This window comes from Podarcis muralis, chromosome 6 (assembly GCF_964188315.1).
Source record: "Podarcis muralis chromosome 6, rPodMur119.hap1.1, whole genome shotgun sequence".
NCBI classification, from domain to species: domain Eukaryota; kingdom Metazoa; phylum Chordata; class Lepidosauria; order Squamata; family Lacertidae; genus Podarcis; species Podarcis muralis.
Genome location: NC_135660.1, coordinates 80,846,076 through 80,857,572, shown reverse-complemented (window position 1 = coordinate 80,857,572; position 11,497 = coordinate 80,846,076). Strand labels below are relative to the sequence as shown.

At 43.9% G+C, this 11,497-nt stretch overlaps 1 protein-coding gene across 1 annotated transcript in view; it reads left to right on the top strand.

Annotated features, from left to right (window-relative positions):
- The first annotated feature begins 5,796 nt into the window (after positions 1-5,796).
- The window catches only part of ANXA11 (annexin A11), a 35,571-nt gene continuing 29,870 nt past the window's right edge, over positions 5,797-11,497 (top strand). Inside the window, exon 1 of the mRNA XM_077930614.1 lies at positions 5,797-5,951. The gene's annotated coding sequence lies outside the window, so the exon portion shown is untranslated. The remainder of the gene's footprint in view (positions 5,952-11,497) is intronic.

The window sequence follows — 11,497 nt, the reverse complement described above, 5'->3', positions numbered from 1 at the left end:
ATATTTACAGGCACACACATTCCCTTTGCACGTGGGATGCGCACAAAAAAGTATGCATAGTTCCTTTATCATTCACATAATGATGGTGGTTATTTCAGGGGTCATAATGTGCATTCAATAAACTAATGATATTTCTTTTGCCTGCTTCAAAATGGCTGAGTAGCCACTCTGTGTTCTTCCATTCTACAAACTTTTTTTTCTTTTTTAGTCGTTGCTGAACTGCAGTCATTGGCACAGGTGAAACAAAAGGTTTGGGATTTCTCCTGTCTGACCAACACTATTGTCTGCAAACTCTTGATGAAGGGCTCCCTCTGTTGGGAAACTGGAGCAAACTAAATATGAGCTCTTTTTGTTCATTGCACTGTACTTCCAGGTTGATAACAGTAGTAAAATCACTAGACTGGCCAGTCCGTAGTTACATAATTTTAGATGATCTTCATAATTCTCTTTGGTGGTTGGGACAACAATATGCCCAGCAAGTATATTACACATGAAGGATAGCAAAGCTATGGATATTTAGGTTTAGATTTAGATTGGCTGTGTGTGTGTGTGTGTGCTGTGTACACACTATACATTTAAAACACCCCCAAAGGAATCCTGGGAACTGTAGTTTGTTAAGAATGCTGGGAACTGTAACTCTGGGAGGGCAAACTACAGTTCCCAGGATACTTTAGTGTGGAAACGTGCTTGTACTGTAATGCTCTCTACATGTATGGTGTGCACGCAGCCGAAATCCTTCCCCCTAGACTAATTAACCAACAAGCAAGTCTCCACATGATGGCAGCAGAGTGTTGAATGAGTCATCCTATCCAGCAGTATGTTACAGACACAGCCATATGCTGTTTCATTCGAATCCTCTTTGGGACCACAGAACCTATTTTCACACCTGGATGATGTTCCAAAAATGACCAGAGGAATCAGGGCTCCCGCCTCCTCCAACAAGTCCTGATCTTGCAACTTAAGGGATATTACGTGAGGATTCATTCTGTGGCACAATCTAGCTGTGACTTAAGAGAGGAAGACTGCACAGAGATCTGCCCAACACACAAGGAAGCTGGAGGTTCCCCATGCAATCTCTGTGGCTGCCGACACTGGTATGAAGATGTTATGCTCGTTTGGTAAGTGGGTTACAATAATTCCATCTGCATAAAACTGTTCTTACTGGGCTGATTGCTGTTTGTGACTAGTGTTCTTGCTTTGCATCCGTTGCATTTTTAGGATGTTTTGTGGTTTAAAATTGATACCGATTTGATTCTGTAAATTTGTATGCTAAATCACAAAATTTTAAAACAAATGGATCAAAAATTGAAAGTCATCAATAATAAAAAGAGATTAAAGCGGAAAAAGTTACTAGCTACAAAAACGTATACTGTCCAACTTGCCCAAACATACGTATATAGATAATTTTTGGTTCTTTGCAGAAAGAGGGAAAGAAAGGAACCACTTTGTGTTCCAATATTCAAAGGCTTTCCTGCCTTGGCTAGTCATGGCAACCAGGAAATGACTAAACCTCTTCCCTTTCATTTAGAACACAAATCTAGAAACAGAGTATCACCCAGACAAATATTTATTTTGTATTTTCTTCCATATTGTACTTTTCTCCATTTAAGATGCATGCGCTTTCTTTTAACCCCACCCCACTGCTTTTGGAACCATGATATAGCAGTGAATGCTTGCACAGAGAATCATAGAATTGTGGAGTTGGAAGGGACCATGAGGATCATCTAGTCCAACCCCCTGCAATGCAGGAATCTTTAAGAGGGGGGAGGAACTAGGAAAAATTATAAAGAAAAAACTGTTCCTAAATTATGTAGAATGTACATATAAAAATATTTGCGATAGCCAGCTCTGCTTCAGACGTTTCTAGGTGTTTTTAGTATGCTGAAATAACTCCTACATGCCACAAGAGGGCTATGTACATATTGGTCTAGTTTTCAAACTGTATTTCTGCAGTATGTTCTACACGCAAAAAAACACATAAATATAAAAAAAATAAAAAAAATACATTTCTTATCCACCTTTCAGCACCAGTTCCCAGCGCAGGATACAATAATTAAAATTTTAGATTTAAAAGCGGTTACAACAGATTTCAGTCATTGGAACAGGGTGGGTCTTGAAAACACACAAAAGACCAGGGTAAAAAGTGCACTTTTAGCAATTGCCAAAAACTGTATAGTGGACCCAGCACCCAGACCTCTGAAGGAGGCAGAACTTCCCCCTTTGTTGACCTTAGCACCTCAGTGGAACTGTAGGGAAGGAGACAGTCTTTCAGATATTTGGGGCTGAAGTAGGTAATTGAGGGGTTTAAACACCAGCGTGAGCACTTTATATTGGGCCCAGAAACAAACTGGCAGCCAATGCAGCTGTTTTAGAACAAAGGTTTAGGAGGCAACCCAAGCCAATAATTTGGCTGCTGCATTTGGACTGGTTGAAATTTCTGAGTCTTTTTCATTGGCAGTCCCACACAGAGCTCATTGCAACAATCCAATCCGGAATCTGCCACAATATCATCTCCGTCTAAAGGTTTGCTGCAGCTGGCTAACCAGCCATAGATGGCAATAGCCACCGAGGCCACCTGGGCCTCAGGCAACAACACTGGACCCATGAGTACCCCCAAGCTACAGAAGTGCTCCTTCTAAAGGAGGGCAACCCCACCCAGAAGAGGCTGCCTTCCCACCTCCTGGATTTGAGAACCTGGAACGCAGAAGACCTGTCTTTTTGGGATTCAGCTTGAATGTGTTTGCCCACATCCAGTCCATCAGGGCCTGCAAACACCTGCCCAGCACTCGCACGTTTGTTGTAAACAGCTTTGTTTGCTTTTATAAAGAAAGGATATGCTATTAAAGTAAATAACTAAATAATCAGGACCAACCAGAAGCACCTGGTGATGGCAGGAAATTACCATCAATATTGTTGGTGGGCTTAAAGTGTCATCTTTTGAGAAACAGCAACTGTTTGGGCTGAGCAAAAAACCCCCAAACCCTTCAGTCTTGTTTCGATTGCCAGCTACTAGGAATGTAGCTGGAATGCAAGTCACACCCACCTAGCAAAAGCAGGTTGGAGACCTTAAAAATATGTGCGTCGTTCTGGCTCAGTTGGTAAATGTGAGGCTCAAGGCAGCAGTCAGGATTGTCTTTACAGCTGCAATAGACATTCTCATATTCTCTTCTTCCAAGGAAACTGACCCTGAATTCCATATGGCTATGGGAGGGGCTGCAATGAAGCAGGCGAACACATCTTTTGTATTGTCAACAGAAGGCATCATTTGAAATGATCAGAAAACAGGTGATGGGCAAAGCTTCTGTCTGCTCCCTTGGGGAGCTGCTAACAGCCAGAGAGGACAGTCCTGGGTTAGATGGCCTGAGCTGATATGAAGAAGCTTCTAAGCAGCACTGTTTTTCTAGAAGAAGAGGTGCCAGAACTCACCATGAACGCCTCCCTTCTTCTCTTATAATGACAATAGTGACCACCTGAGAGGTGCCGGAACTGAGTTCTGGCGAGTTCCCGGTGGGAAAAGCCCTGCTTCTAAGTGATTCTGTGAAAGGGAATTGGAGGTACCTCTATAATTGGAGAAGGATCATATGCAGGTCCACACTATCCCCATTTCCTTCACTGGATCCGGGGCGTTAAAATAAAACTGCCTGAAGTAAACCCTACACAAATCCAGAGTGGAGTCCCTAAAATGGTTGGATGGAGTCTTGTACGCCTCCTTCCGGCAACTCCTGCAGCCAAGCTGGTGCCAAATGTATTGCTGTGCTTTCCTTTGGACCACATCAGCCGGGCCGGGGGGGGGTGGCTTTTGTTGTCTGGGCAGCCCAGGACCCCCATAGAGACTGCCCAGGCCTGTGTCCAGGAGTTTCATTTTAAGCCTCTTCTCATGCCCTTCTGTCCACATACAGCTTTGCCCACAATTTCTCTACCTAATCATGCCTGTGCTCAATTTTTTTCTCAGCTTATAAAGTCCCTGGTTCCTGCTACTAGACACCCCCACCCTTCCCACCATATAGATTGTAAATAAATGTGGGCAAAGGGTCTCTGCCAGCCAGGCTCAGGAACTTTACTCCTTGCACTGCCATGGCAGAATTGGCAGAAGCCTTTTCCCCATAATATATGCTGTGTTGGAACTGCTTTTGAAGACAATTTGGACATCAGCTGACTCAAAATGCAGGAGCCAGAATTTTAACAGGTGCTGCCTGCTAAGACCACGTAAAAGAACCACATTGTCTGTCTGCTAGTTTCTGGGCTCAGAAGTGCTGTTTTTGACCTTTAAACCCCTACATGGTTTTGTTAATCCAAATAAATAACTCCTCCCACATACAGTGCAGTGGTACCTCGTTTTACAGACACTTCAGGTTACAGACTCTGCTAACCCAGAAATATTACCCTGGGTTAAGAAATTTGCTTCAGGATGAAAACAGAAATTGCGTGGCGGCAGCGGGAGGCCCCATTAGCTAAAGTGGTACCTCAGGTTAAGAACGCACCTCCGGAATGAATTAAGTTCTTAACCTGAGGTGCCACTGTATTCCACATACAACCCTTGGCACCCTGTTAGTAGTATAGTGGGTGGCAGTTACAAGGTGTAGAGCCTTCTGGGTAGAGGCACCCCTGTTTGGAACCTGCTGATAAGGCAAATTCATCTATGGTCCTTTAGGAAGTAAGTAAAAAAAAGTTATCGTTTTAGCAAGACGTTGGATTTAAGATGGAGTACCAATATTTTTAATCCTTGTCGTATTGGTTTTTTGAGTCTTGTGGTGGATTTTATCTTTATTTATTTCAGTGTTTGTATGAATACTTTCTTTTTGTTTTTTAACTGAATGTGCGAACCACTCAGAACTATGGTTATAGTGTGGTATATAAATGTAATAACTGAAGTAATGACTGTAGAAACAATTTTTTTAAAAACTATATAAAAAAGTGAGACCAATGAAAGGGCGTGTGTGTCATACCAGTTTCCTTGGAGTATGATTTGCCTGTTGCTTTGGAAATAAGCTCCAACTTCTGGATGACACAACTTCTGTTGTGACACAGAGGCACATGAGCATTAACACAAGGTACTTGCTCTGTGCTAATAACAGATGTCACTACTTTTGGTAGGATTTGTCTTTTTATGAACAGGATTGGTTTAAGGAAGGTGCTGTTTATTTCAGCATTGTTACATCGTTAAGTAGAAAGAGATTTTGTTGTGCTGAAGGACATGCCTTAGTCGTATCCCCCCCCCCGGGGGGGGAATGTGCAGCACACTTTTAAAGTTCCCAGTTAGCTGCCTGGTGGGGTGTGAATGGGTGTCTTTTCTGGGACAGATCCATACAATTGGCTCAGGCAAAGGAATTCCCAAATTGTTGAGTGTTAGATTTAAACTTAACTGCGGGAGGCAGTGGAAGACAGGAGTGCCTGGTCCATAGGGTCACGAAGAGTCGGACACGACTAAACGACTAAACAACAAGATTTAAACTTAGTTTTGGTCATTCTAGAAATGTGCAAAATATTAAGAAAACTGGATGACACGAGGTTAAAAAAAATTGATCACTTGATATGGAATGACCCGTTGGTAACAGAAGCGGACTTAAGAATCGCCTGAGCTAAATATTCCGAAGCGAGCGCGGGCGTGGCGGGGCTTTAGCAAAAGGAGGTGCACGTGTGTATGAGAGATTTCTTTCATGGGCAGAGCGGTTACTCAGCAGACCTGTCATTTGTTCCACCCGAAAATGTTTGCAGCGTGAAACCCGACGCTGTTGTTGCTGCAGCTGCCGCCGCCAAGTGGGAGGGCCCAGGAGGAGGAGGAAGGAGGAGAAAGTTCAGCTCCTCCTCCTCCTCCTCTTCTGGGCTCTTCAGTTATTTTCTCGGAAGAGTCAGGGGAGCAGAGCACGGCTGAGAAAGCAAGAGGAGGACACGCAGCGCTTGGGCGTTCCCTGGACCTTCCTTGACAGCCTTCCTGGGGGCTTACCTGCCAGGTGAGAGGGTTGCACCAGGGGGAGGCCGCAGCTGCGCCTTCGTGCCCGGCTGCTGCGGGCGCTGGCGGGCATCGGGCGCGTCTCTGCTGGAAACGGAGCCCCGGGCGAGGCGGGCCTTGCTCCGCCTGAAGCCAGCAAGGCGGGGGACTCCCTGCCACACACCTATAGCAGGTTGGGAAGCGGCCCCTCTTAATTCAAGGGGGCCTGAATCTCAGGGAAGCTGGTGCCCTTCCTCTCTTGGGTCGCCCCGACCTAAACTGGGTTTGCGGGAAGGGCTCCTTCCTTGCTGCCCTCCCTTCTCAAGCGCAAACATGGCTTGCAAGTCTTCCTTCTCTGCCCGCCAAGGGCGGAGGTGCTGGGTTGGGTCGAGGAAGAGCGGGAGCCGCGGGCTGCTGCTCCTTGTTGGGTCGAACAGCCTGGCTCGGTGCGGGCCTTGCTCTGCAACAGGGCGGGGTGACTTTTTCAACTTACAACTGACAAAACTTGAGGGGTGCTCAAAAGTTGTAACGTGACTTGGGAATTCAAAAGATTTACTGGGATGTTTGGTGGGTAACACCAGTGTAAAATCGCATAGAAATCGTTAAAAAGGATGGCCAAGTGCTTGTAGTTGTGTAATATATTAATATTTATTATTTAGTGTTACCTGATGTTTTCAGAAGGTAGAATTAAAATTACTTGGTTTTCTGAAAGCAGTTCATGTGCTTCTTCATCAGACGTAGACTAACCAAGCTGAATGTTGTCCAAACACAAAAATAACAGCAGATTTGAATTCCTCAGACATATTTTCAAGACCCCTCGCAGAAGAAAATGGCAAAAAATAAGCTTCACTCCCTAAAATGGCATGCTCTACTCATGTAAGCTTTTCTGCTTCACAGCATAGAATAATAGAATCATGGAGTTGGGAGGGACCATGAGGGTCATCTAGTCCAACCCCCTGCAATGCAGGAATCTCAACTGACATGACATATTGTCATCCAACTTCTGCTTAAAAACCTCCAAGGAAGGAGAGCCCATTATTATTATTATTATTATTATTCCTTAAATGTATACTCGATGTCTTCTCTTAATGAATTCTTAACAACAGCTGCCTTTACTTGTTTTCTTTAAAAAAAAAAAAACCAACCAGGCAAATTTAAGATTAGAAGCTCCTTGGGGCAGGGACTTTTCTTTCTGATGTTGTGTGTTGTTGCCTTGTAAAGTGCCTTGGCATTGTGAAAGTAAATAATTTCTACTGGGCCCTTATAGCTGCATTTATGTTCTTTCTGGCCTTTAAAGTGCTTCAAGTACATGATCTCAGTAATCCTGTAATTAACCCCTTCATTATTTGCCCCCGTATCCTGGCGCATCACAACAGCCCTCAAGTGCAGGACAAAAAATATTTATTTATTCTTCCATCCTCCAAAGCAACATACATGGTTCATCTCTTTCCTCCATTGTATCTTAACAACAACCCTGTGAGGCAGATGAATGACATGCTCAAAACTTCCTTGCAAGTTCCATGCCTGAATGGAGATTTGAATCTGAGTCTCCCAGTCCTAGAATGAAACTTTAATTGCTTCTCTGCACCACTTGTACATAGGGATAGGCCTGCCCTTGTCAGACTAGGTACATCCCTTGGGCTTAAGGTTAAGGTCAAAGACCTCGAGAACAAATACCTACAAGCAGATGGGCAGTGCTTGGTGAAATCTCAAACCTGGGATGTGAGGAGGAATTCGGTGCCCTACATAGCATCTTCCCTATGACTAACGGAGGCAGACCAAATTATGTTAGATAAGCAGCTCTATGAAAATTTGCTTGTTTGTACATAATATATACAGGGTGTGGAACCATGAGTTGTCTCAGTAGAGATCTTTTTTAATTTTACATGAAGTTGTACACCTTGCCTTCTGTGGATTGTAAAATGCTTTGCACAGTTGGAACGCTATAATATTTTTTATGAAGTGCGCTAGGTACCACACAATAATTTCTAGACATGCGTGATGCAGATTTTTAAGTACTAGCTTATTTCTGTAATTTTAAGTTGCTTAAGATTGAATTCCATATTATGTTGTCATTGTTACCTGCCCCGAGACCTTAGGGTGAAGGATGAGTAATAAATTGTTTTAGTAGTAGTAATTAATAATAATAAATACTAGAAATGCGTAGTGATATGTGTGGATTTGTGGTCTGCAATACTCTCCCTTGTTTCCCAAATGTGGCAGTGTTGTTTTCTTTCCCTTCCTGTGTCTGAACTGACAACAAAGAATGTTCTGTCTCTTTATCTTCTATAGTTGTTCCTAATAACATTGCTGTTTCTGGGATCCTGTTTCTGGTTGTTTGTTGCAGAGGATTCTGGTTTAGGGGCTGCTTCAAAATGTGTTAGGTTGGCTCCTGCACATCCAGTGGCTGCTGCTCCACCCAGGATTATTTTGGGATGTGTGTCTTGTTGGTAGACCTGCCTGAAAGCTACTGTAGTGACTGAAATGCTATGTTGCTGGTCTAGCATATCCTATAATGCTATTGCAATATGCTAGTGGATAGGGGTGGGCTCCTTAACCCTTCTCCCTGCCAATGACTCCAAGCAGCTTTCAGTTCATTTCCCCCCCAGGTGGGCTCTTAAACTGGAGCAAGGCCAGTTGAGATCAGCCTTCAAAGAACATTTGCATGGGAGAACTGGCAGCAGGTACAAGAGAGATTAGTCTCTCATTTCAGCCTGCTGACCCCCCTGCCCCGCAAGTCCCATCCCCAACCCCCAGTTCCTGGTCGGGAATATTCTTATGCCAAAATCATATGTAGCTTTGCCCAGAGCGTAAAATGTGGGAATCCCCTGGTTCAAATTACCAGTACACATCGCGGATAAACACATTTGATGGCTCCAAGCCACGATCTTTTGATTTTTTCACTTCCCCATCTGCAATGTAGGGCATAATTATGCCGGCTCACTTTGTAGATCTCTCAAGTCTAGAGCAATGGGATGGATATCTGCAATGACTGTTCATTCTCATTTAGATTTCAGCCTGCGCAAATCAACAGGATTGGCAGAACCAGCCAGTATAACATCAGATCCTCTTTTCCCCGCGCACTGTTTTAATTTTTTATGTACTGCCACCCAACCCTTTTGAGCTGTGGTGTGAACTTGCCGTGGCAATGGGTGGCCATTTGTGTCTCCCCTGGTCAAGGAGGCATAAAGTGGGGCAATTGTTACCACAGAATTGTTACCACAGAATTTGCGTGTTGACAACTGAACCCTGTTCTCCCCACCCTGCCTTACCTCGCCATACTCCGTTGCCACGGGTGCTTCTATCCCAGCTGGAGTAGCGATTAAAAATGGGATTAAAAATGAGGAATGTACCAGGGAAGAGGCAGGGTTCAGCTGCCTTCGCCCATGCACAACATTTGTGGTAAGAGTTGCCACCTTCTCCACCCAGGTGTTATGCGTGAACTGGGCAGAGAGGCCAGACAGTGTGTCTGGCCCCTTCATGTCCGGTTTAGACCTTGGTTTCAGCATGTGGACGTCTGGAAAAAGGAATCGGTGTGGCCTCAGTTTGGGTCTTGGAGCTTTAAGTCAGTTTGTTGCTCAGTTTCGGACAAATTCCAATCTCTTGGCTTCCATCCCTCAGCTGCTGGGCAGGGAAATGCAAATGCAGAACAGGGTGGTAACGAGGCCAAACTAAAAATAGGAATGTACATTTTGTAGTATTGAATAGCCAATAGGTTGTATTAATTATGACCACTACGTTTCATATAAAAATATATGCAGAAACATAACTCTGCTCTAGTAAAACAGGCCAGAGAATGAAATTTTTGGGAGGGGAGGGTTTCATGCAGTGGTGGTTGCTAGCTATCCCGTATTATCCTGAGCCTATCTTGCCTCATAGGGTGGTTGTGAGAGAGAAGAAGCAGCCCAAGGTTGTTTGGGGATTTTTATGGACCCAAAATCCACATACACTCAAATTAATAAACACTGGCTCCAGTCTAGCAGGAGGTTGAACTGCAAACAACCCATTGAAATGACTGTGCTCATGCAAGTCCTCTTCATTTCAGTAGGACCTGTACAAGAAAACCTCTCGAGTTGCACCTAGGGTAAATGCATTAAATTCTGTACATCAAATCAATGATCAGGCAGAGAATTTTTTGATTGTGAATTCAAGCACACTGGACAGGTTTTATTGTTGAAGGCCTCCGAACTTCAGGAAGAGGGATGTGGGAAGAAAACTTCATTAACCACGGGCTGCTTTGTTTCATTGCCCTTTCTTCCTCATTAACTCCCACATGTTTCTTTGTGCATTACAGCTTTAAGTGCTCAGTAGCAGTTTCTGCTTTCCTTCTAGAATAATTGACTTGTGACATCACTGCTGGCTGTCATGGAAACCATAACAGCCCAGCACAGTGTGTGGCAACCTTCCCCAACTGGGTGCCCTGCATTTTTTTGGGATCACATCTCCCATCAAGCCCAGCTAGCTTCTTAAAACAGGACAAGCGCTGCAGTAACTGGCCAGGAATTCCACTGCCGATGGGAGCTCTTCTCATGAACTTTCTTACCACCCCAGTTCAAGAAGGATGTAAAGACAGTGGATGGAATTTGGAGGACGAGGGAGGTATGGAAGAGGTTTGTTAAAGTAATGGGGAAAGTCTTCAGGTGTTGAAGCAGTGTAGTTGGCCAACTGGTGATCCTTGGGCTGGAACAAGCTTTTGAAATAAAGCTCTAACAAAATCAAGATGTGGCAGAAAGTTTGCCTGTGCTTTTGGCTTGTAAGAAAATGGTTCCCAAAAGAGCGAATCCAATGCTTTAGGTTAAATCTGGATTGTAAATCTAATTCTGTAGAGTTTTGAAGCCCTTAAGATGGCACCAACTTCCTTGCCATCTGTGCAGAAAGGTCAGTTTGTATGGCAAAAAATACTCTGGCTCCCAAGTTACTATAGTGCAGACCCTGAAAATACAGATTTGCTATTCCTGGGATACAGTTTAAATTAATGGTTTTCAAATTTCATGCCTTCTGGAAACCTTTTTGGATGGATTCATCTATTGGAAACTTTTTGGGATGAATTCATCTACTGAGAAACCTTCCCCTATAGAGAAAATTATGGAAAGCATTAGAGGGGCACTCTGGTTTGGTTAGTGCATAATGGCCAAACTATGGTTTGGTGACTGAGACTTTGCTTGTGTTTATAGTTTGCTTGATTTGAACCCAGTAGCAATCTAAGGAAGTAAGAGAGAGAATTAATGTGATCTGGCAGCATGGTATGCATGATCATGTGCAATTCCAATCTTTCGAAACCAAGTTGAGAGAGAGCTGCTACTCTAAATATAGCATTTGCCTATAAAAAGATTAGTCTTAAGGTACCAGTGTGGTTTTAAAAGGAAAGTAGTAATAGAAGCTTGCATTTTTAGCTGTATCATAATATATTCTATATCTTAAATAGTAAGCTTAATTCCCTGAGTGTCAGTCCTTATGTAGATGGAACTCAAAAGGGGAAGGCAGCAGAATTAAGAAACCCCTCCTCCCTGGGCTTTTTTAGCTGGAAATCACCTGAACTCAGTGCCGCCACCTCTCAGGTGGGCACCA